The sequence below is a fragment of the Lathamus discolor genome, chromosome 1, assembly GCF_037157495.1.
Source record: "Lathamus discolor isolate bLatDis1 chromosome 1, bLatDis1.hap1, whole genome shotgun sequence".
NCBI lineage: Eukaryota > Metazoa > Chordata > Aves > Psittaciformes > Psittacidae > Lathamus > Lathamus discolor.
The window spans coordinates 56,816,715-56,844,248 of record NC_088884.1 but is presented as its reverse complement, the minus strand read 5'-3'; the positions used below and the strand labels follow the sequence as shown (position 1 = coordinate 56,844,248).

Below are 27,534 nucleotides of genomic sequence, written 5' to 3'. Positions count from 1 at the left end.
ACCTCCAGCATTCTTCTCTGCCTGGGCAAACAGTATAGTCCAAGACTGTTTTTCCTTTCTTTTTTTTTTTTCCCCTTTCTTTTTTTTTCCCTGGTTGGTTGCTGCCACTGCAGAAAATCAAAGGCAGCCTCACACATTTGTCTCTGTTTTTCATTTTGTTTTGCTACAGAAGTTAAAACGAAAAGCTTTGGAAGGACTTTCTTCAGCACAAGTGAGGAAGCAGCTGTTTACCATGAAAGAAAGCCCGTAAGTTTGTGCTTCCTGAGCTAGGAAATAGCTGCCATCGCCACCACTACAGGTTCTGTAGACATTTCTTGTGGCTTGGGAGATGATTTGCTCTCACACTGTGGCACACAAGGCTGGGGGCTGACACCGGGGTGGGGATGGGAGAGTGGGTAAAGTCATGTGGCTGTGACTCACTGGGAGTTATTTTTCAAAGCGTTTACTGAGACCGTATGTCCAACAGCTCGTGCCAAGCCCTGTACGAAATCTCCCCTGTGTTATAGTTTCCTTGAAAGAAGGGTGGAAAGAGCAAATACTGTGGGTACGTTGGTCAGAACAGCCTGTGGAAAGGGTGGCTGTGCCACGAGGATGGGACGTTTTGCTTTTGTGCAAGTCAAGAGGGCAAAACTGCTGTTGTCCATTATCAGTGTTAGCACACAGTTAAAAAGTGTTCTGGGTAAATGGTACTCGGTGCCACAGGTGACCCTTGTGCTGCACGTGCACAGGCAGAAGGTCCCTTGCAGGAGGTTTGGCAGGGCCTCCTGCAGTCAGGGCCAAGTCATTCTGGGAAATGGGCTTTACAAACATTTCCTTCTCTTTGCACAAGCACAAACACAGCAACATAGGAAGGGTTGCTCTCATTTCCCAATTTATGCCCATTTACTTCCCCATGTGGGCGTCAGCGCTGATGGGCTCCCACACCTCTCTGCCAGCACTCAGTGGGGCTGTGGTGTCATTACATGGGGTTGAGCAGACACTGACACAGAGGGTATGTAAGAAGGTTCATCCTCGCAAAAACTGGATCCCTCAGTGTTATCCTGTGATAATGAGAGACAAGCACATCAGTTGTGACAGACAAATCAGACCTTTTTGGTGCCTGAGGCATTCACTTGCTGTGATTTCACAGCAGGCATTGCTTAGCTTCATGTGCTTGCTCATGATAGTCCTTTGAAGTCTTTATTTATAGTGCAGCAGTACCACAAAACATAACCATTTGCCACAGGTGGCTTGAAGCCAGTTGCCTTCAATACTTCCTGGTCTGGGGAGTAAGATTGTCCCTTTCCCTCACCATGGTCAGAGTGCAGCTCTGCAGTGTGGCCTCTCCACAGCTGCTCACGCTGGTCCCATCAGCCTTGCCTAGGATGATATGGCCTCTTTCCTTGTCCTGGTCCAGTGCTGCTGCTGAAGTGTGACTGTAGAGGAAGACTTGGTCAGGGATACTGGGGCAGGAGGTACATACCCTGCATGTGGCATGTATGGCCTAATGTCATGGGTCTCCAAGTGTGTGTGTGGCTGTGAAACCCATGTCAAGAGATGTGTAGGTATTTAAGGTATCTCCATATATTATAGAATCATAGAATCACAGAATAGTTAGGGTTGGAAAGGACCTCAAGATCATCCAGTTCCAACCCCCCTGCCATGGGCAGGGACACCTCACACTAAACCATCCCACACAAGGCTTCATTCAACCTGGCCTTGAACACCGCCAGGGATGGAGCACTCACAACCTCCCTGGGCAACCCATTCCAGTGCCTCACCACCCTAACAGGAAAGAATTTCCTCCTTGTATCCAATCTAAACTTCCCTTTTTTAAGTCTGAACCCGTTACCCCTTGTCCTGTCACTACAGTCCCTGACGAAGAGTCCCTCCCCAGCATCCCTATAGGCCCCCTGCAGATACTGGAAGGCTGCTGTTAGGTCCCCACACAGCCTTCTCTTCTCCAGGCTGAACAGCCCCAGCTTCCTCAGCCTATTTTCATACGGGAGGTGCTCCAGTCCCCTGGTCATCCTCGTGGCCCTCTTCTGGACTTGTTCCAACAGTTCCATGTCCTTTTTATGTTGAGGACCAGAACTGCACACAATACTCCAGGTGAGGTCTCACAAGAGCAGAGTAGAGGGGCAAGATCACCTCTTTCGACCTGCTGGTCACACTCCTTTTGATGCAGCCCAGGATACGGTTGGCTTTCTGGGCTGCGAGCGCACACTGGAGCCGGCTCATGTTAATTTTCTCATTGACCAGCACCCCAAGTCCTTCTCTGCAGGGCTGCTCTGAATCTCTTCTCTGCCCAACCTGTAGCTGTGCCTGGGATTGCTCCGACCCAGGTGTAGGAACTTGCACTTGTCGTGGTTGAACTTCATAAGGTTGGCATCAGCCCACCTTACAAGTGTGTCAAGGTCCCTCTGGATGGCATCCCTTCCCTCCAGCATATCAACCGAACCACACAGCTTGGTGTCATCGGCAAACTTGCTGAGGGCGCACTCAATCCCACTGTCCATGTCAACGATGAAGATGTTAAACAAGACCGGTCCCAACACCGATGTATGTGACCTCCATTCAATGATGCTTTGTGGTCCTGTATGGCAATAAGGCCGCAGCAATGTGGGACCTGCTCTGAGGGCCAAAGACTTGTTGCCTGTAGATTATTTTTGAGGCTATGAAAGCAGTGTGCTGCTGGACAATGCTTTGAGGGCCAGTTCTCACTTGCCCTAGTCTGGTGTTTTACCTGTAGTATATTCTCTTTCTTACAAGCAGGAAGAATCTGTGTGCAGTAGGGTGTGACAGAAAAGAGGATATCAGCACAAGTCTCAGACACATGGTTTGGTGTAGCGTGATTTAGTAACTCCACCATTGCCACACCTGGAAGCAGGAAAGCAAAGAGAATCAGCTATTATCATATCTCATTTTTCTTCTGCTCCGCCTATGGGACCTGACTTTCTTCAGAAGATGCTCCCTGCACGCCAGGCCCAGCACGTACTTTTCATCTTGAGGTCCTGTGACCCACCTGGTGGGAAAAACACTTGCCATTTTCCATGGCATTTCCAGTGCTAGACAGTGACTGCCGCAAAAGTACCACTGAGGGGCTTGGGTTGGCTGTCCTCTGTGCACTAGGGTAGCACATAGCAGCGATGACCACCTGAGCAGTGGTGTACATCAGCCAGGCCCATGTAAGCGATACAGCTTACATATCAGCACAAAGTCTAGCCTGGAAGCACCACACACACGCACACGTTTAACATCCTTCCAGCCGTTGCTTGCCCAGGGTACCAAGACATGCCATGTGAGGACCAGCACTGCCATCATGACACTTTTTTTCACCTTCCACTTTATTTCCCTCTTAGCAAGGAAATCTTTCTCTTGAAACTAGTTTCACAATGAATGTACATTTGCTGTGACAGGGTTTGTGGGAGAGTTTTGTTTCATATACTGCTGAATACACAGTTAGCTGAGCATATTTCTGAATATTTCTTTTCTCTCTTTGGTGGGGGCAAGGAGGTGAAGTGTTATGCTGTGGAAAGGAGACATAATGTAGTTTCTTTTTTTCTCCCAGAAGGTCCTGGTGACAAGTCCTTGAAGGATGCAGAAGTAACTGCATGCCAAAGGAACCCAGGAGACCAGGTTTGGGAAACCTAACCCAGGAGCCTTTTCTCAGAAAAGGCTTTCACATAGGAAGTAACAAATTAGCAGGACCAGAAGACTGTCTGGAGGGAAGGAGGAAGCTGAAGGGTTGCCGGTGCATTTACAAGCTGTTCTGAACAAGGTGCTGAACTTCTCAGGAAGCCACTTGGGGTTAGCCAGTGATCCAGTTGCAGCCCTGCTTCTGGCTCCGAGACAGCCTGGATGGGCAAGGGACGCTGCCTTTTCCCTGTGGATTCCCATGCTCCCTCTCTGGCTGGCCAGTTTATATTGCTGGCTAGTTGGGAAGGAAAGTAATTTCCTCCTTAGTTCCGCACCACACCCCCCCCCCCCCCCCATGCTTACAGTGAGTGTGGAAGTAGGATGCTGGAGTCCTTCCTGTCTTCTAGGGGCTGGGATCCTGGACCTATGTACTCAGGCTGAGCCCCTATGGCCCTGGATGGAGAAGTAGCTGGGGACAAATGAGGAAGTAGCGGGTTGAGCAAAAACCTTGCGCTACAGAAATCTTTTTTACAGAAAACGGGGGAAGGAGGGGGAGGTGGGGGGGGGAGGCAGGTTACCAGCCACCCCGTTGCAGCAGACAGCGTGTTTTCATTGTGATGCAAATATCTTCATGTAATTTGGGTCAGGTTCAGGTTCACTCAGTTCTTGTGGTGAGAACTGAAACCAGGATGTCTTCACTTTCGCTCACAGCTCTCAATGCTCTCTTCTTTTGCTGCAATCCCAGAGCTTGTTTAGTGACTGTGCTGCTTCTGTGTCTCTAGAGAGGGGCTGTCTGGTGGGGCACATCAGCGAACCTTACTCAGCAAGGCAGTTGTTGTGCTCCTCTCCACCTCTCTGGAGGTTGTTTTGCTCCTAACTGCTTTTTCTTTCTCCAGAAAAGGCTGGTGGGATGTGCCCGTGTGCTCCCGCATGATGCCATGAGGTTTTGAAACCTGCTTTTGTTCAATCAGAGTTGCTCACACTAAAATTAGGCTCACACTGTCTGTGGCACCTGCAAACGTAGAAACCAGCCCCATAACACCAGAGTGCAATCGCTAAGACTCTGCACTGTACACCAGTCTGGATGGCTTTGAAAATAGTGTCTTTGCTTCTGGGAAACACAATATACAGATTTGAACAGGAAATTTACTGCTTTCTTACTCAAAACTTGACTCCTCCTCACCCCCTGCTTGCAGTGAGCCTGTAAATGTTTAGGTCACCTCACTGTTATCCTGTGTGGGGTCTTTGTTCCTTGTCTCTCCCACTTGTGTTGACCTAGCCCTACTTCTCTCCTTGCACAGCTGGCATTAAACTCTGGGGGCACAGGGCAAAGGCAGAGCCTGGTCACTTCTTGCCTGCCCCCCTTGGAGGGGCTGACTTTTGCTGCTGTCTAATGTGGATTAGTGGGGCTCCCTTCCAGTTTTGGGCCTTGAGCAGTCACCTTAGTTGCTCTCTCCTAAATCTAATTCTGTTCTGCTTTGTCCAGATTATAATGCTCCCTGGAATTCATTTTAAATGCAGAGCAGGGTCAGGGGAGGCTTCAGGGACAGCTTGGATGCTGTTAGGGCTAGGGATATGCTGAAAGCACTTCAGGCCCATAGAGTAGAATTGGCTGCTAAAGTCATAGTGGTTTCCTGAGCTGGCTGTTAAAAAATCACCTTCAGCAAGCTCAGCTCCCTATGGTCTCTGCTGTCTCTCCTAGTACCCAGGCTCCCAGGCTGGGCTTTGTCCATGACTGCTCCTCCCATGCCAGCGCAGACCTAAAAATGTCCATCCCCACCAGTGGAGGGGCCCAGCCCTTGCTATTTCTTCATCCTGGCCCTATCCCTCATGGCTCCTGGCCCTGGCCCTGACACAGCTAGCAGCTCAACCTGCCTGGGTCCAATGCTCATCGAGCCTTTTTGGTACATTGGGTGGGGATGGAGTACGAAGGAAGGGGTGTGAATCTCAATCATCTCTTTCTTTGAAGGATCTCTGCCCTCTTTATGGACTCACAGTCCTGTAAGGTAATTTGGTTTCCTTGCGCTTAAATGCAGCTGCTTCTGGTGCGAAGTATGGCAGCTGTTTTACACTGCACAGGAGAGCACTTTGGCAAAGAAGACCTAATGATTGTGCTTGGCTGAATCTGCGAAGGGAATTTAGGTGGAGGGAAAGTAATTATTGGAGTTTGGCCAGGACACTGGGAGAAAACACCTGTACTCATGACATCTGCTGTGAGATAATCATTTACAGCAAAGAAAAGTGTACACAGTAAAGCAGTCAGAGTTAGGTAGGTCACTATGCTGGACATGCAGTGTCGTGAATAAAGTTCTGCTTTCTCTGTCCGTGGGGAATGGGGTTTTAATTCTTCGTACATGACAAATGCATGAGCCAACCATGTCCTTTAATAGGCACTCAAAGAAAGAGGTAGTGGCCTACTCTAATTTCATAGGGTCCATGGGGAAGCTGTTGGCAAGTTCTTCTGAAAAAACTCTGGTTTCCTGGGCTTTGGTTTCGCGTTTAGTTAGAGAATAAAAGCAAAACTGAAATCTTGGCTCTGTATGGCCTGAAACAGAGATGGAGGAATAAGTGTTTCTTCGTTAGGACTGGCTCTCTTCCACCCTGCCCCAGAAGGAGGTAAGGGGTTGAGTTTGGGTTTTGAGGTGGCAGTGCTCAGGATCCTGAGGTTCTCATGGGTGAGGTGCTAGGCAAGCTGGTCCCCTGGCCAACCTGAGGCTGAAGTCATGACAACAGCTTCTTTGTTTTCTCAGTTGTTTTGTACCATCCGTAGCCCTTAAGCAGTTCCAAACCCAACTGATGGTCGAATTTTACCATCTTTGTTGACCATCTTTGGCCCTGCACAGTTATTTTAAGGTTTGTTAGATACGAAGCTTATCAGAGAGGAAGAAAAAATATTTTCATGTTGTGTTTTCTCAGTGGCCAGCCTGAGAAGGGGTGAGATCTGTAACCTAACTCATATGGATGTGACTCATATAACACTACAAATGAAAAATGAGTGTACTTGAGATACTGATCCTAAATTTGACATCTCTTTGATCAGCTTGAGGATTAGCTTTGCCTGACAGCATTCATTCTTGGAGCTGGGCTCCTTCTCAAGGTGAACAATAGCATTAAATGATCTCTCAATAAATAAAAAAAAAAAGGAAGAAAAATTCCTACAGGCTCACTGCCATCACTAAGAATGCAGTTGGCTTTTGGACTGGACCACAGAATTGCTGTGAGAATGAGGGACTGACTTTTTCTTATGGAGGAGGAAGTGCTGTGTTACTCAGAGGGCACGAGGAGGCTACAAAAAGTGGCACTAGTTCTTGGAAACAGCACTGCTGGTTTGTTCCACCCCCCCCCCCCAACAAATCCAGGAATATTTAGGGGGATTTCCGAAGAGGAGAATTGTGGCTGTAAAGAATGGGGCCTGTTCCAAACAGATAAATCAATCTCCAAACACAGGGATCCTCAAGAGGAATAATGTTGTTTTCTCCCAGCTATTAGTGAGATAACTACTAACCCCAATGAGAATGATAAGAGGAAGTTCTTGTGATGAAATGTTTACAAACAGGAAAACCCCATGGCCTATCTTCTTGGCACCTAAAGCAAAGTCTAGTTTTGCCTGCGGGAGGTCCTTATACCAAGCTTGGTCTTTTTTTTTCTTTCAGCTCTTGAGACCTCCAAGGTTTAGGTGAATAGGGAGCATCAGGGAACCCCTCCTCAGCCAGGGAGTTGGGGTGTAGAATCCCTGATGCACTTGGAGACACAGCCCCATTGCTCTGTGCTGTCAGCTCACAGCTGGTTGATTTTTGTCTTTGTTCCCTTTTGGGAGAACTGTGTCTGATACCTGCCGCGAGGGGCAAGAAAACAAGTATGATTCTTCCATGTTTGCCTAGTAAATGCTGAGCAATAGCAGCTTGGACCTTCACTGTTTCTTGGAAGCTGTTTCAGCTTCCAAGGCTGCTTGTTCTTGGTGATCTGCTGCATATCTCTGAGGCACACATCTCCTGTGCTGTATGTAAATCTGCAGCAATATATCCTAGATTCCTGTAAGCTCATACCCCTCCGTTCGATTAATAGAAACCCCGAGTTCCTTTTTCAGCTTCCTCTACTGACCACAACTCACGTCATGAGTGAAGTCCCGCCTGCCATGCTGCTTGCCAGCATGTGTGCATATGGTCTGCAGAACATGAATGCAGCAAACCACTTCACAGCATTGTTGTTTTCTTTTGCCTCTTCCCCCCCCCCCCCCCCCCTTTTCTCTCAGTGGAAACTATTAAAGACCGAAAGCCTTTGCTAATAAAATTCACACAGCTGCTGTTGCTGCAGCTGAAATCCTAACACTACAATAGGGATTTCCAGACATGGCTGCCCCCCTTGCAAAGTGCACTGAAGAGGGCAACGCGTGGAAAACCATTGCAAAGACATGTCACTGTGTGTTAGCCACCAAACCTGTAAATGAACTAGCCTGTGAGGCTGTTCTCTGCAATCACTGCAAGCTTGAAATTTCCTCCCTCACTCCTGTGCTGCCCTTCCCCCAGGCAGAGCTATGGTTTGGAGAAGCCAGATTCAGATGCCAGTTCTGTCCTGAAGGTGGGGATAACAGAGTTCACCCCAGGCTCGCATTTGGCCTGTCAACAGCTGGCCATTTGTCTTCTAAGCTTCCAGTTGCCTGATAATGAGATATTGTAATGAGAGTGCTGACACTAGTGAGGTTCTGCTGCAGGGCAAAGGCAAGGGGGAAGAAGACCTCCACTCTTGCTTTCCCTCTTCTCTCAAACAAAGGTGAGAATGTTCGAAAAGCCACATGTACATAAAAATTAATTTCCAGGTTCAAGATCTGATCAATCCAAAATGAGTGCTTGGGAGGAGCTGCTGGCTGTCCTAGAGGTACAACATTTTCTGTTGGATCCAGCCATGCTGGGCTGGATAGTTTTTGTAGAGAGGCAGGCACCTCATCTTGGGCAGGAGTGTTTAAAGGACAGAAGAAAGGTTGATTTCTGTGAGAGTTTCTGTTTCTGGATTTCCTCCACCTTTTCAGTACAAGCCAGCATTTATCTGTAGGTATCCAGAGGAAAAGTAACTTCTGAACTAGTACCTTTGATGCAAATACAGCTTGAGTAGCGGTAGTAGAAAATTCATGTTTTTCTGTCAGGATACTCAAGCTATCAATGTGCAGACATACATGTAAGACTTCCAAGCCACAAGACTTTGAGTTCTTGTATGTGATAATTTGTGCCAATTGCAGTAGGAATTGCTCTAGTTGGCTGCTTGTACTAATAGAGTTTGGGCAGGAAGATCGCTGTGGGAATATAGAGAAGCTGTTGCCCTATTTCAGGGCCACCAGAGCTTTTGCAGAGCCTTCTTGAACGCCATGGCTGATAGCCTGCTTTTTGCCTCAGGTGTGAGATGTGGTCTTGCTGAGTCATGGGGCAGGTCTGGATTTATGCTAGGTGTTCTCTGCTTCTTGTGGCGCACAGTTTACTTTATCCTGATGCCCAAAGCCTCACTTCAGCTGCCAGTGGTGGAGCAAGAATGAGCAAAGGCCATTTGTAGCAACAACCTGATCTTGGCAAATCAAGATAAATGTGCTGTTTTGGTCTAGCATTTACCTGTGTCTGGTAAGAGGTAAGAAAGTGCAAGACAGTGTTGTCTTTCCTGATATTTTGCCTTCTTTTAGTGTTCTGGGACGAAGAGCCTTCCCACTCACCCTCTAGAGACAGCAGCTGCCAGAGACGCTGTAAGCACTGCTGAGCCACTCAAACCCTTTCAGAGCTGTCTCCTGGTCTATTCCCTTCTAGTTTAATGCAAGTGGTTTAAACATCTGATTTTGTCACAGGTGCCTATTTGTAAGAACAGTCGTTTACAGCACATTCATAATTTTCTGACACGGTGCCCCGTTTCAGAAGAAAGCAGCACTCTGATGCAGCCAGTGGAGTGTGTCGTGGCATCACTTCGAGGAAGGAGTAGTCTTTAAAATATGTCCCTGGTCCTGATGATTTGTGTTGTTATAAAATAAATAACTAGGGGGAAAAAAAAAAGTAAATATCCCCTCCTTCTCCTCAGTAGTGTTTCTAATTATCACCAAATCTTGTCTCTGAGCATTTTGCCTTGGTTGTTAGGGACCACACGTTCAGCAAGGTACTCCTGCAAGGCTTGAGGCTCCTGCTCCTGAAACTCAGAAATGGCATGTGCTGGCTGGGGTCTGAGGGCTTGATCCTGCAGCTCTTGTTCACATGAAGATTTTAGTCATGCACCTGTACTGGGTGCAGTGCAAACTCCCTTGAAGCATGATTTGAACAGGGCCTTATTCAGTGCTTGGCCTGTCACTGGGTTTATGGGTAAAGGGGTAAAGGGAAAAGAGGACTAATTGAAAAGAGGTATCCATTGACTTCTGCAGGAGTAGGCTTCCTTGCTTGGCTATAGACTACTTGCTCCCCTGATGATTGCCTCCTGACCTGTGAAGTTTGTTGCAAGGGTTTGAGCTGGTCCTGACAGATCCTGTCACCATCTTCCATCCTTAGTACAAAAACCTCACGTACAACTTCAGAGCAGCTATTACTTATTCACTTATTTATGAGCTTGTTGGTTTGATTCAATAAAATTTGTTATTAATAATTACAGCTGGCTCCGGGGTTGCCTGTTCAGATTTGCTGCCTGTGGGCCCTGCTCCCTGCCACTGCTGCTTTTCCACCAGAGAGATGGACCATGTTTTCTTCTCTTGGCAAATGGTCCCTCTGCTCCCCCAGCCTGCTCCAGCCTGGGTGCAGAAGTTTCTCCTCCAGCCACAGCTCCATATTTCTGGGCCCATTGCAGGTCACTATCCCTGCCTGCTCACGCCCTAGCCCCTGAAAGCCCCAGACATTTTGATTCCTGGGGTCAGTTTCTGTTTTCCTGGGAACAGAGGGCTGCTCAAGTCAAAACATCTGAGCTGAATGGAGAGATCTGTCACCTCTTTAGGCCTCGCTGTCCTATTGAAGGAGAGGGCAGAGGTTTACTGCATCTTCTTTTCAGCCTTTTAGGCACAAGCTTCAGGCTGCTGACAGTGCTATTTGGCTTACTGCTAATCTGGCAGAGAGCAAGCCCTGTATCTCTTATTTACAGCTGTGCTCCTAATTAGTTAGCAACAAAAATACGTAATAAAATACAGCTTGTACTCAGACGGGTTCTGGCTAAGGCTAAGATGAGATATGGTAAATAAAAAACCTCAAGACTCTGAGCCATGCTAAAGGTAAATCCCACAGAATGCAGAAAATCACCTCCACCCTGGGAAAATCAGACATTTTAGGGTGTTCTCCGTGCAGAGAGCTGTGAAGGTAACACATCAGAGCCAAGACTAGACAAACACTCATAATGTGCACATAATGAAGCCTCTGGATATTGAACAGGCTGGAGCTTGAATCTTTCCATTGCGGCAACTCCTGCCTAAAATGTACAGATGTGGTGATGAAGCCGGAGGATTCTCTATTTTTAAAATATTACTTTAAGACAAGATTGACATCTTTTCCCATGTATATAAATAAATGCATGTGATATACCACCGTTGGATTTACTGTTCTTCTGTTTGTTTTGCTGGGTGTTTGCTAGGAGGATACAGTGAACGCAGAAGGATCCCAAAACTCATGCTTTTGACCTCACACTTCTTCTTGGCTTGGAGACCCACAGTAGGTTTGTGCTGATAACATTCCAGACATGTCCTGTGGCTACATAGGTGCAATACTCTCAGCACAGGGCTCTAAGTATTCCTACTGTTTTCTACTAAATCAGCCTTCTCCCATCTTGCTTGCTGTGACTTGGCTTTCAGGACATCTCAGTCCTTGTTTTTTTTGCCAACGTGAAGTGCCCTTTTGAGTTTTATCCTATTGTCTTGCTGGGAGGATGTTCATGGAGGCTGGCAGCATTGTGGTGTTGAGTCCTAGTGTTGAATCCAGTTCTGCCTCAGGGGACTTTGGCCCATTTCTGCCAGGTGAGTATGGCTTTTGGGCACTCAAAGCTGTTTTTTCTCAGCCGCAGAAACTGAAGCAATTGTGTTTTAGCCTTAGCTAGTCTTTAGATTGGGAATTGGGTGCTAGTTGTCTCATTTCTGGCTGAGTGCTCGATATATGAAACTGCCTTTGCATTAGGTTTCTTCTCTCATGTTCTCCACTCTTTCTCTACCCCTGCAAACAGTGGGGACCCAGTAAAGTCCATAACTCAGTGCTGTGAATCCCATCAGTCAGCAAACTTTCTGCTGAGTTTTGCAGTTTGCTGGAGTGTGCTGGCCTGCCTCGTGAATCTGGCCTGCCTCGCTGAGTCCAGCTCACCAGCTCAAGAACAAAGACCTTATTTCTTCTTGAGGCCCTGCAGAATGTGGTCTAGGAGTCTGTGGGATGCGGTGATGTGTTGTGGTCTCTTTTTCTCTTGATTTTTAACAAAATTATTATTATTTTTTATTCAAGCATTTTCCAAAGCACAAGCTAAACAACCTTTTTCATCTTTTTCTTAGTTCTTTGGTGTGCCTGAGCGAGTCGCGCTGATAGAAGAGCTCAAGGCCAGTGCCGTGCCAGATACTTGCCCTCAGCATGAGTACTGCATGTAGATGGTCTGTGTCACTGTGAATGAGACGTATCTGCCCTTGCAGGTGAGCCAGAAAAAAGCTGATCATGGATATTCAGAAAAAAGAAAAATAATTGAAAGTCTTCTGCTAGCTTGATTTTTCCTGTAGCTGTAAAGTGCAAGAATTCCCTTTTCATTAAAAGTAACTCTATTTCCTAAGCAGTACCTCCAGGCATCTCCCTCATACAGATAATCGAGCAGAGAGGTGGTCTGGTCTGAGGTTTCCAGATGGGAGAGTCTTTTGCTTGGAAGGTGCTGGGGCTAGAGCAGTCCAGCTGGACAGCAATCAGAGGTCATTTCCACCTGTTGGCAAGCTTTACAAGCTGGTCTGAAATAGCTTGGTTCTTCCACAGGTTGTTTTCTGTAGATTCAGGTTTCTACACTGTGAAAGCTACAGTCAGTAATAGCAGTGTTTAGCACAGTTTGGGTTCCGGCTGGGCCTGGAAGCCAGACTTTGGTGCCCTGCCTAAACCAGGGTTGAGCTGAATGGGGAGGCAGTGTCTTTAGGGATGGGGTTTTTTGGATAGGGCTTTGAGCAATCTGGTCTAATGGATGGTGTCCTTGCCCATGGTAGGGGGTTTGGAAGTGGATAATCTTTAAGGTGCGTTCCAACCCAAATCATTCTGTAATTCTGTGTTTTTTCTGGTGCAGAAGCCAGCAGTAGTGCCAGACCAGAATCAGACCATGCACTTGTGTCTGCCACAGTTTGACTCCAGCCTGCTCCAGCAGAGCAGTCCCGAGGGACTCCTGTGTTCCCTGCTTTAACTTCAAAGGAAAAAAAAGGACAGGACTGTCTGTGAGAAGTCTGATGAAGCTGGCTGCTTTAGGACCAGAGAAATGCTGCTCCCTTTGTTCCTGTTGAGCTTTAGCAGCCACTGTGGTTAGGGCAGAGATTTCACCCCTAATCCGGAGAGGTGCTGTGTAGGTATGAACACGGGCAGAGACAAAGCAAAGTTGCATGTAATTCACCTACCTCTGGATGAGGCCCAAGGGAGCAGGTGTGCTGTAAGGGTGAGGAGGTCTCTGAGGGGAAAAATCCCCTAACAGTTACAGAGGAAATATACATGAAAAAATTACAAAGAGAGGAAGAGATTAATTAAATTACCAGAAACTTAGAAAAATAGAAAAAATTGAAAACAATTGGAGTATTTTTCCCTCCCTCTTTACAACAGCTGTGTCAGCATCGCTCCTTTCCTTCCCCACAGCAGTGTGGCCTCCTCCGTGAGAGCTTCAGCATGAGGCATTACACTTGAGACAAAAAGACAGCCATCAGTGAGAAAGCCTAGAAATAGCCACTGCAGACTATAAGATTTCAAAGCGAACACAGAAAAGATGGTCCCCAGACAGGGCAATCAGGCATGGCTGGGCCGGGCCACCCACGGAGGAAGGGAGGACATCCATCCCCCCTGTAGCCGCTCCAGGGCTGCCTCCAAGGAGATGGATGAAAGAGGTGCAAACCTGATGTACCCATACCGCAGAGTGACTGCTCAACCTAACAGGGCTGCTGCTTGTGAGATGTGGCTTTCCTCACTAGTGCTGAGAAACAGCAGCAGCTGGGCAAAGGCATTTCTGCCTATAGTCAGACTCGGTCAGAATCTGCCTCTGAAGGACTCATCCTACGAGCTGGTGGTAATGTGGCCTTGATTAGAAATGGGAGGCTTTCAGGAAGGACATGTTAAAAAACCCACAAACATAACCAAAATGGAGAAAACTAAAGATCCTAGTGGGAAAGGCTGCAGGAATAAGCAGCGGCTTGCCTTGGGGAAACTTGTTTTGGTCTTTATAGTTTAAGGCACATGAGCATGTTTCCTCTGCTACAGCCCATTCATTGGCTGACTGCAGAAAATGCCCCTGTCCTTCAGCGCAATGTGTTCATCTTCCTCGTAGCCCTCCTGCAGCCCCCCCACTCATGAAGAGCAAGTTTTCTGCATGGTGTTAGCCACTCTCCTTTCTACTAGTTACCCCTGAACCTCTCCTTCTGCTGACTGCTACTCCCACTGCCTCCCATCTTTCTTTGCAGGAGAGGCCTGTAGCAGCAGTCAAGAGCATCTACAAACCAATAGCCCTTTCTTACCCTCCTCTGCCCTGGGATGTGTGGGGTAGTAGTGGCATGTTCCTGGCATGTTACCCATTGCTCTGTGTTTGCTCAAATCCCCAGCTTTTGCATGAGTTCCAGCTGCCAAAGCCTTGCCACAATGCTGTCTTCCCATCCTCTTCTGCACCAGCTAATGTCGTGGGGCTTAGAAATCTGAGTCCAAATCATTGATTATTGAGTATTGTTCCTGATACAGCTGCTACTCCCTCCCCTTCTCCAGTCTTTTATTTTGTCTTCCTGACATGGGCTTAGGTGGGCATGCATGACTTACGAGTTTTAATTTCCTGTGGGAAACATTTCTTGTGGCCTGCAGGTAGGTGTTTTGTTATTTTTCCTTCCCTACCCTGCCTCCTCCATTTGGTCTTTCCTTAGCTTTAGAGCTTTTCTGTGCTACTGACTGGCCCTTTGAAGATCCTGAGCCCCTTTGAATCTCATTCACCTGGGGATGTAACTTAACTGCTTTCAGTGGTGTTAGTGCTTGTTAACATCCTGGCTAAGTGAGAGGAAAATCAAGAGTCCATTTGCTGTGTTCTCCTTGGTGAGTATAAACCAGGCTGTCCATGTTGGGATTTGCAGTTGAGAAACATTCAGAACCACTGCATTGTTGCACATGGTTGTGCATTTAGTGGGAAATTTTAAACGGAGGGAAGGAGGTGAAATAGCCTGGCTAGTGAAAACTTCTGAATTATTATCTCCTGCTGAAGAACAAAGTAGGCTATTGCTTGTGCCCAGTGGTGCCACTGCCAGCTGTGAGCAGGGCAGGGTGGACATGATGAACACAAAGAGGGGTGACAGCACTCTGGGACTGCAGTGTCCCAGCTTTGCAGCAAGCCTGGAGGCTCGGGGATCAACAGGAGTGGAAGCTAGCTGTAAAAACAACTCTTTGGTGTTTTGCAGTTTCTGCTTTCATTTCATCCACATATTCGTAGTCTACTTTTAATTGGCTTGGGCACTGATTTTCCCAACAGGATGAGACTTGACCTTCCAGCGTGGCCAGGGGCAGCAAGCTGCAATGTCACTGGCTGCACTTACCAAAGGGGCAATGGACACATAGGCATGTGTGTATATGTGTGTGCATTGCATGTTTTTGTATCATCTCTGTGATTGAAAGAGAGGCATATGAGTACACACACATACATATACATCTATAAATACATATACATAGCTTGGGCTTTGAAATACGTCACGTCCCCACCCAAATTTTTCCATCTGGGATCCCAAATGATAAATTTTTATCCATTTCACTCCAACCAACAGATTCCCTTGGCCTTTAGGATGTGGGGTAGGCCTTCATGAATTCATCCATACCCAGTACTCTCATGGTCCACAGGGCCTTTAAACATCACTTGTAAAGTGAATGTGTAATCGTGGCCATCTTCAACATGTGTCCTGCTGCGTGCAGGGTCCTTTCCAGATGTTAGAGATGACTGTGCAGTACTCACCCTGAAATACCGTGTATTTAGCTGGGGATTTTTGAGAACAGTTCAAAAACACTTGACCTAGGTTGAGTAAAAGGCTTAAATGGCTGAGATTTCTAACCACTCACAGAACTCAGTGCATTGCATTGGGGAGAAATTTGGGGGTTTGGCTGAAAACCAAAGCTTTTCCTTTTCCTCACAGTTCTTCCTTGCTCATCTATTAGCTGCCTCTGCTTGGCTACTGCACAGCACCACATTGCGCTGCACAGATGCTCTCTGCTCAGCAGCCCCATAAAATCCTCATTTTCAAATGAGCTGAGCGTCTGGACAGGTTCCACTGGCTTTCACCTTGTTATCACAGGGCTCCCGCTCCAGCCTACCAGCCAGACCCACCAACATCAAAGGCATTGTGTAGATTCACACTAGATAAAAGCCTGGCCCACCCCTCTTGGGATACTCCCATTCCCTACCCACTTAATGCCGCTTTCCCACCTGGCTGGCTGTGGGGTAGGGGTAGGGTGGGACCATTGCTCAGCATGGCAGCCTCTGCCCACATTCCCTCTCTGCTGGAGGCACCCAAACGCTGCCTTGGCCTCAGGCCGTGTCTACAGAGGGAGCTTCACTTGCTGCCTTCTCCTTTGCAGCTGCTGATGCTGCCATGGGTGCAGAGGAACGGGCACATTTGGCTGCTGTCACAGGCTCTCTGGGCAATAAATGCCACATGCTGCAGACAAGGCATAGTGGGGTCTTTTTCTGCACCCATCAGGGACCTTTTGGACAGTAGCATTTTACCTATGGATTCGTGGGAATCTAGCATGAAGCATCTGAAGTCCTCTTTGGGCCCATTTTTTAATGTGCAGGTAGGAAAATTCCAGCAGCCCCATTCTCTGGCCTGCCTTGCACCACCTTCATCTCCCAGGGTAAGGTGACTTGCTCTGCTGCCAGCTGGGCTACAGTTGTTTTGGGAAAAACTGAGAGCTCTCCTCTCCAGGTCTCTTTTCCTGGGTACAGGGCTTGCCTGGATACAGCCTCCTGAAGTTACTGAATTGGTTTAAAAAGGCTGGACTCTGCTGGGTTTCCTGTGAAACAAGATCCTGAAAAAAACAGTGGCTGCACCTTTTCCAGAAAGGCCCTGCTGTCAGCAAAATGCAGCTCGAAGTAGTGGGGCAGCATCTCTGCGTGGTATAACAGGCTGCCTACATGCTGGAAAGGTATGAGTTTGCACAGCTTAGCTTATATAAATTAAACAGCAAGTGCCAGCAAACTGCAGTCATACGAGAGAGCCCAAAAGGTTTGAAGTGTTGCAGAACAAAGCTACTTTTATGATTTATACACTTGCAGACAATCATCAAATTCTTTGCTGAAACTGGAGCTTCCCTGGTAGCACCACGAGGGCTGGCCAGCCTGCGAGGAATTCTTGGCATCGGAACAGCTGTCCCAGAGTGGTACAAAGGGCTTTGCCAGTGTGAGATGGAGCTATCAATAGGATGTCTATCAGGGCAGGCAACAAATGGGCCGCTGGTCTTGGCTTCCGCCACCTCACCAGCCCCAGTGTGTGTGATACACAGCCGTAGCAGCCTCCTAGACAACTGTCATAACATGTCTGCGCAAGGTGTGGTAGCCACTGAGCAGGCCCTGTGCTTTCTAATGAGCTCTTGATCATCTGCTGCACAGAGCTGAGTGGCTGGAGCAAGGGGAGAAGCCTATGGGGTGTGATGTCCCTGTGTATGTAGGCTTTGGGCTGTTCATGGGCATGGTGTGCTCAGGAAGAGGGCAGGAACTGATCCCATGTTGCAGGACAATGGTGGCCGCTGTTGGTCCTTCCTGGAAGGGCAGAGGCAGCTGGCATGTGGGCAGTTGGTAGCAGGAGGGCATCCCTATGGTCTGTAATCCAAGGGAATGGTGTGGAAGTCAGGCTTATAAAGGGTTTGCTCATGTTGAGTGTCATGCCAGGCTCTCAACTTTGCTGCACATTTTTTCTGCGTGCCCAGTGAGGAGGTTCTTAGGTGTAACCTTTCTGAGGTACCACTTGCTCCTGTGTAAGCTAGTATTTCATTACTTTATAGCCAGATGAAGCATCTTTATAAAGGCAACAAGAGAGGTGAGGACTCCTGAAGTTTTGCCTGTTGAGTGAACTTTGGCCACTGTGCCCACCTGGGTACATGGCTTAACAGTAGAGGCTTGTGCATCAATGTTTTCCTGGAGGTGGGTAAGAAACACTAGCTAGAGCCTTCAGCCCTAAGTCTCTTTGCTAGTGCTAAGCTTCTGTGCACTGAGACATTATTTATTTGGAGAACAACTCTTATTGCTGCTGTTTTGCCAGAAAACATCCTCTGGTTTCCGCTGGTCTCTGAGCCTGTGGCATTAGAGATTATTTTCCACATTTGTTTGCACATTGCTCTCATTAATGCTTCCAGCAGAAGTCTGTGGGCACTAAAGCAAGGAGACAGGGCACAAAATCAATGGCAGGCAGGCAGAAGGATGTGGCATGTGAAAGCCCTACAGGAATGTGTTTGAATATCGCCATAGAAAAGGTTTTGGAGGTTTGCAACGGCTGTAATGGTACACAGACATGGTGGGGACTATCCCATTGGTTACTGTGGGTTGACTGTTCAGATGAAGGCATTTCACCTAAAGGAAGGAGGCTGTATCTATCTGCTTGAAAAGTTTTACAGGGTGGGACTCCAGTTTCAGGCTCACAGTATCTGGGGATCTCCTGTACTCAACAGACTATCACTAGAGAGTACTGGACAATTGCACAATGATACATGAATAGCTAATTTTACTTTGGGCATTGGCTTTGGTCAGCCTGGCCAGTTCTCTCCTCTAGGTTTTCCTTACAAAGTACAAAGTACGTGTCATCTGGTATTTCTGTGTCAGCTGGAATGACTTACTTTGTAGGAGTATGATGGCAATGATGCTCTGTAGCAGCATAGGGGAGAGTAGATAGGGGAGAGGGAGAAACCTGTGCCAGAACAGAAACATGTCAGTTTTTTTTTAATATGGGGTGAAGTGGGGGACTGGTTGCACTGAAGAATGGATTTTTGCTCAGACCCCAAGTGCATCTATTTTTTAAGGTAAGGCAAAGAGGGGGGCCAGTTAACACACGGTGAAAGAACTGGTCCCTCCTATTGGGAGCTGTTGGTTTTGCCCTGCTTCCCCTCTTTATTCGCAGGCAGGAGATTTGTCTTCTTGGCTTTTTCTTCCCCCAGCTAATGTGGACTGGCCATCTCTTCCATTTAAACAGAATCCAGCAGCATTTTGATGCCAGGGAAAATACCAAAATGTTGCTCTGAAAGCCACAAAGGGTTCAATTATTTCCTGGAGACGATATGAAGCCTATTGAATTGCAAGAGATGGTTATCGGCTCTTGTGGAGGAAAAGGGCTGGGAGTGAGTGGAATAGAAATCATTGTGCAGGCAGCTTTTGCCTATGAAAATCACCCAGCTCAGTTCATAAACTCAGGTTAAGCATAGAGTGTGGGAAGAGAAAAAGGGGACTGAAAATCTTGGCACTTTCTTATCCTGATCTCTTCTGCTCTGCACTGGGCCTGGGCTCCAGGGACTGATGGCTGTGTAAAGCAGAGCACATTCAGCTCTGGAGAGTGGGAGAAGGAGGGATCTATCCTGTAGCCATCCTCCCCAGTGTTCCTTCTGGAAATCAGCAGGCTCTCTGTAGGGCAAACTGTGTTGACTGCAAGGGATGAGAGGGAGCTAATTAGCTGTCTGGGTGCTTTATTAGGTGGAGGAGAAATGGCTGCTCTGGGAGGACAGGAGAGGAGGGCACCAAGAAGTCTTTCTATGCCAGTTTTTTTAGACCATTTGATTGTTTTCCACAAGAGCTGTCATTTTCTGATGATGTGAAACAGGAGATGTATTGGGACACCATCAGGGAACAAGTTTATATAGAATGGGTTATACTGGTGTGCCTTGTAGTAAACAGGAGGCATGTGGAAGCATGTGTGCATAATGCCTGTTGTACTGAACTGTCTTTGTGTGGGATTTCAAAATAGTTCAGAGACTTAATTGTGGTGAAAGCCAGTAATCTTCAGTGTGTGGTATGGAGAAGCTGGGAGAAAGTGTGATCTGCTCTTTGAGACAGCCTCCTTAGCAAAGGCTGGGAAAGGAGAGTTGCATTTATTTCCCCAGTTAAAACACCTGCATTTTGGCTATTCAGTGACAAAGTGGCTTCCCTCCTAGAAACTCAGGTTTTATATATGACATTTGTACTGTCAGCCAAAAATAGCATTTGTTGGGTAGCCCAGTAACAGAGTCTGGTACAAAGAGATCGTAGCTTCTACAAAGGAGGCCAGATAAGGAACAGCTGATTCCAGAAGCATTGGCTGAGATATAGCCCTTAATCCTATTACAGCAGGCAGTGGCCTCTCCAGGTCTCTTTCAGTTTGCTGCTGTTTTGTATTTTAAGTGGGCACGATTTTCAGCTTGCTGCATGGGAAGAGACCTTTCCTTTCTAAAGGACGGAGGGGGAAAACAGACATACGTGCTATGAGCACGTAGGTACTCCTGCGTTGTAGCAGCTGTTGTGGTCACAGCAGGGTTAAGGAGAAAGAGGAAGGTTCCTTTGTGTGCCAATAGGTGGGGATTGGAGCTCATTTTTCAAATTAAGAGTAACTAAGGAGACAAAGCAATACCCCGATAGAGTCCAATACGGTGGGAGAGTCCAAGACCAAGAGATGTTGGCTTGGCTTGGCCTCAAGGTGTTGTTCTGGCAGAGGAATGCATGCAGGGATGGAAAACAAAGCATGCCTCCACTCCCAGCATGGCTCTGGGGTGCAGAGAACCACCCAGAGCAGTCAGTGTCCTGGCCCAGAGGGGATGAAGCATTGATGCTGAAAAGTCTGGCTGCCACGCTTACCCTCTGTCACTTTTAGATGGCCCCAGTCCTGCAGAGAAGCTCTGAGCTTTACTACTCAGAAACCAGTGGCATCAGGTAATCCTCATGATGTCTGCTGAGAATGGGAGCTTTTTACCCCAAACAGACACGTGTGTCCTGGTCTGGTCCTTGGTGAATATTCTAAGATAGTATTTTTCTTGCTATACTCCCAGTGCAGTGGGTTTGGGGAAGTCCATGCAGGCTCCCTGTTGGGCTTGGCCAGCCGACTGTAAGTCCCTTGAGGTGTCCATGGTCACAGTGAATCAGACCAGGTCCCAACCCTAGAGTGTCAGGCTGAGACCTTCCTGACAGTCCAGAGTGATCTGGTAAGATCCCTTCATGTGTTATTTTGACCATCCACTGGACATGGATCTCCAGAAGCATCTCCAGGCTCTGGAGGTAGCTTTAGGCTAGCTGTAGTCCCACCAAAACCAGTAGACTCTTCTGGCTGTGTGGATGCACATGCTTCTCTGTCTTGAAGGTTTATAACATAAAATCTTTAATTGTAAGCATATGTGTAAAGCCAGTATCTTGACTTGATCCATCACTACGTTTTAGATTAGTTAGAGCTAGCTCTAAGCACAAGCTTTCCTCCCTGTTCAGGTACGGTCTCACGGATGTTTTGGTGTGAGAGCCCATCATAAGTGTCTGGAGCAGTACTGTGGATTGTTAGCGGCAGTTTTAGACTTGGGATATAATTTTAAGCATTTTGTTGTTCACCAAAGCAAGCAGGGCATTTCTTGATTATGGAGATGTCTATTCTTCATTTATCCTCCTTCAAGTTTTAATACAGAAAATGCTGAAAATGCATCAGTTGGTCTTCCTGCTGCCTACCTCCCCACCCTCACTTCCTCCAGCTATTTGCTTTGAGTTATTTGCTCAGGATTTGTTTTCCCTCTGACTTTACAAGTTTGCCTTGCACAGCAAAAAACCTGCTATTTTGTTCTCTCCAGTATTTGGCAGGAAAACAAAAAGAACACAAAGAAGAAAAGTATAATCGTTGGGTTTTTTTCCCGATGATTTAACACACAAGTGTTCTTTTTAGTGCTACTGTTGCTGCTGTGTTAAAGCATCTTCTTTTCTTAGGCATGCCAAGAGCTACTGTGGAGAGAAGAAAACAGGGTGTCTCTTAGTGGTATTTTCCTGGGGCTGGCTGTGGGCTCTAAGCTGAGACCTGCCCATCCGCCTGGTGCTTGCTAGCAAGGCTCGCTCGCATGTTATTTTGATCCAGGTGATGGAATTGGACAGAGCAGCTTTTGTACAGGGATTTGCAAAACTTGTCTCTGCTGTTCTACTCCAGTAGGAGTTGAAACAGGTGTGCTGGAGCCATTGCACTCACTGCATTTTTGTCTTTCTTGTGGTTCATGTTCCCATGCATTATTGTATTTTATGACACTCCTTATTTCAGGCTGGGGTAACCTTCCTCAGGACCATACAAAACCATTGGTGAAAGATCACCAGTGACTTCTTCCAGATAACTGGGGAAGGACTAGTTTGATAGCAGGGTTGGTAGTTGGGTTAGGAACGGATCTGAGCAGTCTGAGCCTCCCATTTGGGATGCATGCCTTCTGGTTTAGGCCACGAGGGTAGCCTCTTTCATGATGTTTTTGTTTTCTTCTTCCATCACCAGCTGAGAACAGGTGATGCAGAGAACACACTGAAAGGGAAGGCAATCCAGCAAGGCCAGTGAAATGAACGCTCCTAAGGGACTCTTCTGAGGGCTAGAAGGAAGAAGCCTGGGAGCACAGGCCATTTTCTTTCCTTTCCCTAAAGCTCTCAGTCATTCCTGCCCCTTCCTGCTTGCATGAGAGAAGCTGAAGAGTCCCCCACCTTCCTCTTACTGCACAGTGGGTGGAAGAGGCTTGCTCACAGAATGAAAGAAGCAGGAAGAGGAAAACAAACACCTGAGTCATTACTGAAAAAGAAACCCCAACCCAGCCTTCAGGAACAGGGAGGACTGGAAGGGGCTGTCCTGAAAACACAAACATGGTGGTGGACCTTTATGAAGGCAGTCCCTCTCCATCTGGCTCCCACAGAGGATACGGAGGATACCAGACAGCCCTTGCCCAGGGACAGTGGCAGCATTCAGTGGGTTCCAGCTACTGGGAAATATGTGGAAATTACATGCTGTAAGTCAGCTAAATAAACAAGGTGGAAAAATGGCTGAGTCAGAAAAAGTGGACTATTAAGTTCAGATGCATTATTAATTGGAAAACTGCTTAACACAGCTGGAGATCCTATGGGCATGGGTAAACAAAAATGTGATGAGGAGAGAACCAATTAAAACACTAATTAGTCCTTTTAGAAAGTCGTTCAGGTCTATTAGTGATAACCTTTAGTTGTAAGCTAGGGAAAAGACAACTTTATTGTTGCTGCTGCCTTGAGCATCAGTCCTGTGTGTGTTGCTTTTCTGTGTCTATATACAAATCATCAGCTTAAGATACTACACACTTACCAGTGGGTGCAGGTTAATGAAAAATTAGAGAGTTGGTCTTCCAACTATCCCATGGGTAGTTTACCAATGAGTTATACACTGGGATAGAATTTATGCAGGTCCATTTTGCGCAAGGAAGAACTACCAGGTTTTCCCTCTCATTCTCACAGCAGCAGAAATAAAGCAGCAGCACTGGAGCTGAAACTGTTTGCAAGAGCTAAGCATTAAGTATTAATAACTAAGTAATTATCATACCAATAACAATGATTAAAAGCACAAGGTAGTGTTTCCAGAAGATTATGCTTTGCAGAGATGGAAAGAGGTTTCATGCAGTCAATTGCCCTGCCTGTACACAATACAGTTTCTAAACGGAGGAATTCAGCAATTACTGAACTGAACGTTCAATTGATCTTGGCCCCTGCAGCTCTGCCTTCACCAATAAATGCAGCTGTGGAATGAATAGGGTGAGGGAAAACGCCCATGTGCTTGCAAATAAGAACACCAGCCTCCTCGATTTCTATGTGGAGCTATTTTTCTGTTCAAGTGCATCTAGAAGAAACCTTCATGTGTTTGTGTCTTGGACTGTAAGCCCCTCCTGAAAATAATAGTTTTTCAAAGTGTAGTAAATCTGACTATGAATAAAGGGTCATTACTCCTTCTGCTCAGAGGCAATAAAACATCTGCAACAATCAGAACCATTAGGAGGACATCAGAAGCCCTCTTGTATGTTAGTGAAAATTATCCCAGACCATCCTGTTGGCCTTCTGTCTTTTCCAAAATCTCAAATTCCTAAATTTTCTCTTAAAACTTAGTTTTGTACTCCAGAAAAAAATACAGCTTTAGGTTGCCAGGCAAGTTGCTGGGCAGATTTTCATTAGTGCATGAACTGCAGGTAGACCTTTGCAGACACCTGTCTAGTTTGCAAACTCTAGGACAGGCAAGCAGCACCTTGCTTTATATAACTATACTGGCTGGGGGCCTGTTGTGAGGAAGTGAAAGGAATGCTCTGTTCATCCAGTAACCAAGCTTATTTGCCTCTTGCCATCACTGTACATTTGGACTTCTACATCCTTCTGATGTGTAAGCCCCAGCTAAACTGTACCACCTGTGCTTTGGTAACTTAGTTGGCCACTCAAGATATAAAGTCTAGAGATGTGGTTCAAAGTAGTTTTCTCATGTTTTGAATTTTGTATAAAGTTCTGTGGAGTCTACCAGGATGAACATTTTAGCCTAGACCTCACAGCTCTTTTGAGAACTTCTTTGAAGACATCTTTGCATTAATGCATTTGAAAAATCCTAATGATAAAAACGTTGCAAATTTTGAAGCAGAGCTGCAAAGGTGCTTTTTTTTTTTTTTTTTTTTTTTTACTACAAATTGAGCAAAAATATTGAATCCTCAGACTTTCTTCATATCTGAATTTTTACCGCTTTGTTGATGTCTCATCTGTAATACACCCTTCAGCTGGAATGGCCATTACTGTGTAGAGCAGTCCTGATGAGGTTGTAATAGTGAGCTTGCCTGGAAACAACATCTCCTCTTTTTGCTTTGCTCTGCATCCATATGCAAGGGTGCTAGACTCCCTGTTCTAAACTTCCACTTGAAACCAGGTGGCATAAGTCATCTCAAGAAGCATCTGTCTGTCACTGGTAACTAAGACTGCTTAATTTGGAGCAGATTCCTAGCTTTTAAATAGATGGCTCAAATTAGGTGAGGCAAATCCCACCCGCAGGGAAAGATTCTGATCAGCTGAAGCTTGCGCAGGGCTATGTGAATTTTTCCATTGTTGAGATTAGAAAAAAATGTTGGAAAAATGAAATACCAAATAACTGTGTAAATTATAATAGCCTAAAACAACCTTGCAAACCACTGGCTTATTGAGCAAAACATCGTCTTAAAGCTCTTGTGTGGTGGAGATTCCTCTATTTGCTTTCCTTTCAAGATGCAGCTGCAATAACAAGGCATATGTGATTTTAATGTGACACCATAATCTGTTAACCCTGAGAACTAGGGAGCAGGCCCATATAAGATAACTAGCTCAACCTCACAATGATAAACATGTCCAGATACAAAATCAGTTCTTGCCTTACAAATGAGAGAAAGATGTCATGTAATTGGAGATGTCATGCTATGCTGGGATGAGCAACATTCCCACAATTAATCATACCAAATACATTATGTAGTAGTTGCTGCTTGAAGACAAAGGAGGAATAAATACTCATGTAAACATGCCAAATGTGAACTCTCCACAGATGTTGATTGCTGTTCCATATTTAGCATGGAGCACATCGGTACGGGGAAGATGTGCTCTACATCCAAGCAGAATGATAGCTTGGGAAAGGGCTTATGGCTCTGTGTGGAGACTGCAGGTAACGTGGCTGGTGTCTTTTCTAGGGTCCTTAGGAAACTGGATGTTAGGAGCTCTCCTATTGACAGCAAAGGAAAAATTGCCATTTTCTTGAATTAAGACTGCATCGGGGCCCTGGTGATCAAGAGATGCTCGGCTGACGGTACAGTGGCTTAGAAACCGAAGGCGAGTTCAAAAGTTCCTAACAACACTGCCAAACAAGAACTTTGTGAACACAATGCAAAAGCGACCATGCATATTTACTGGAATAAAAAACCAAATTAGCTTCAAGCTGGGTTTGTGATTCCTCCCTGACTTGTATGTTTACTTTTCAGTATTATTGATTCCTTCTGACCTTCAAGTGCCTCTTCTTCATTGTACATGCTCCACATTGAATAGCTTACTGGCAATAATATTAACAGCAACAGAAAATGTTAACAATAGAGACTATTTGTATGGAGAAATGTCACCTTGCGAATAAATGTATTTTTTTTTTATCAGAAAAGATCATTTGGGGACCAAAAATAATACACTGTATAACCTTGTATATAGCAAAACTGATTGGTATTGCATGAATTTTGATATCATAACAAATGGCTGACAAGCAGTGCAGAGACACATGATCCATCCTGAAAACAGGTCAGACATGAGATCGATACATAAGATTAGGAAGCCATAACCTCTAGGTGACCCATATGGAAATGAGAGCAAGGCTGAATTCAATGAGTAAAATGCTTGCTTCAGCCAAAATGAAGAAGTTTTGCATTGATTTAATTTTTGCCTTTGACTTTTTTACCACTGCTCTTTGATTTCCTTGTCAGCAGCCAAGTTTCCATTCTCATAACCAGCAGTGATTTGGGAGTGTGGTTGGAGAGTGTTTCTGAAGATGCATCTCCCTTGGCATCCCAAAGTTCCTGTAGCTGTGTTGGTCCCTTCTAACTCTTGGCCTGGATTTACTTCAGCTGCCTCCCTCTGTCCTCATGGGAGAGACAGTGAGGGAATGCAAAAGTTGCTTCCTCCTGTTTCTGAAGTATCTATTCCATGAAGGGGTGCATTGCTTTCGGGAGCTGACATTCTCCCCTAGGTGCAATCAGAGCCTAGAGATCCAGCCTGCTGCACTAGACACACCGCGTACCTAGAGTTACATGTAATATATCCAGGCCCTGATGTTCCTTTGCTAATTGATTGCTTCATCACGGGCTAGCCTGTTTAGTAAGCGAAATTCTCCTAGGAGGCAAAAATGCCTTTTGCTCTATGTTTTCCATGGGGAGCTCTTGTAGAATAAGAGCTATGGAACAGCTTACTTTGAAATAGCTGTGCCAGGAGTCCTTCTGCCCTTCTTCCCAGGGTGAAATTTGTTTTTGTTTTTGTTTTAGTACTATGGAAAAAATCCTCTTTCCATAAGAAGCAGCTAAACACAAAAACCTTTTACAGTCCCCTCATAAAGCTGTAATAAAATTTGCATGAGAGAAGAATTTGTGCTTGTTTATTTGGTGCCCTTTGTACCCCCTATTGCCTAGAGCTAGCACATCTGACAGCAATGATGGGCTGTGGATATGGGAATAACAGTGCTGTGAAATCTTCCCCATAACGACAGTACTTGTGGTCTGATTTGTAGATAGTAATGCCATGGAGTGGCATCCATGGCAGAGCAGCTGACTCCAGGATTTTAAAAAACAGAGGCTTAAGGTTAGACTCATGTTGAACATGAAAATCCATAGTAGGTGTGATTTTCTGGGAAGTGTCAGGCCAGGAGACAAAGTGTGATGGATGCCCCACTTCCTTGGGGTCCTTGGAAGGATCCTTGCCCTCAGCTGCAACAGCAGCTACTGTGAGCTCAGAGCATTTAGAAATCGTATCTCTAGAGATGTGGATGGGAGACTGAGATTTTCCAGAGCCTTTAAGAAGTGTTCTACTAGGCACTTAGATTCCTGTGTTATTAAGATGCTTTTGAAGCTTTTAGCCAGGAGAGACTAACTTTAGGCACCCACTTTTAAGAATCTTAGCCAGAGGGAAAACAAACCACTGATAAAAGTTAGGCAGGGACTGTGTTTTGGAGTTCTTCCCACAGTTATTTACACATCTGTGTATTATCTTATATTGGTCACTGTTTTTTGTATGTGTATGTGTGGTTTGTTTGGGATTTTTTAC

The 27,534-nt window shown here is 46.2% G+C and overlaps 1 long non-coding RNA gene across 2 annotated transcripts; it reads left to right on the top strand.

The window, feature by feature from the left end:
• Window positions 1-26,760, top strand: LOC136010746 (uncharacterized). 2 transcript variants are annotated; one of them, XR_010610986.1, is made up of 6 exons: window positions 1-246; window positions 11,191-11,267; window positions 11,408-11,569; window positions 12,089-12,223; window positions 22,235-22,733; window positions 25,431-26,760. It is a non-coding gene; the product is annotated as an uncharacterized LOC136010746 (long non-coding RNA). The 2 variants fall into 2 exon arrangements; XR_010610985.1 differs by having other exon boundaries at window positions 11,408-12,223.
• Window positions 26,761-27,534: the final 774 nt, after the last annotated feature.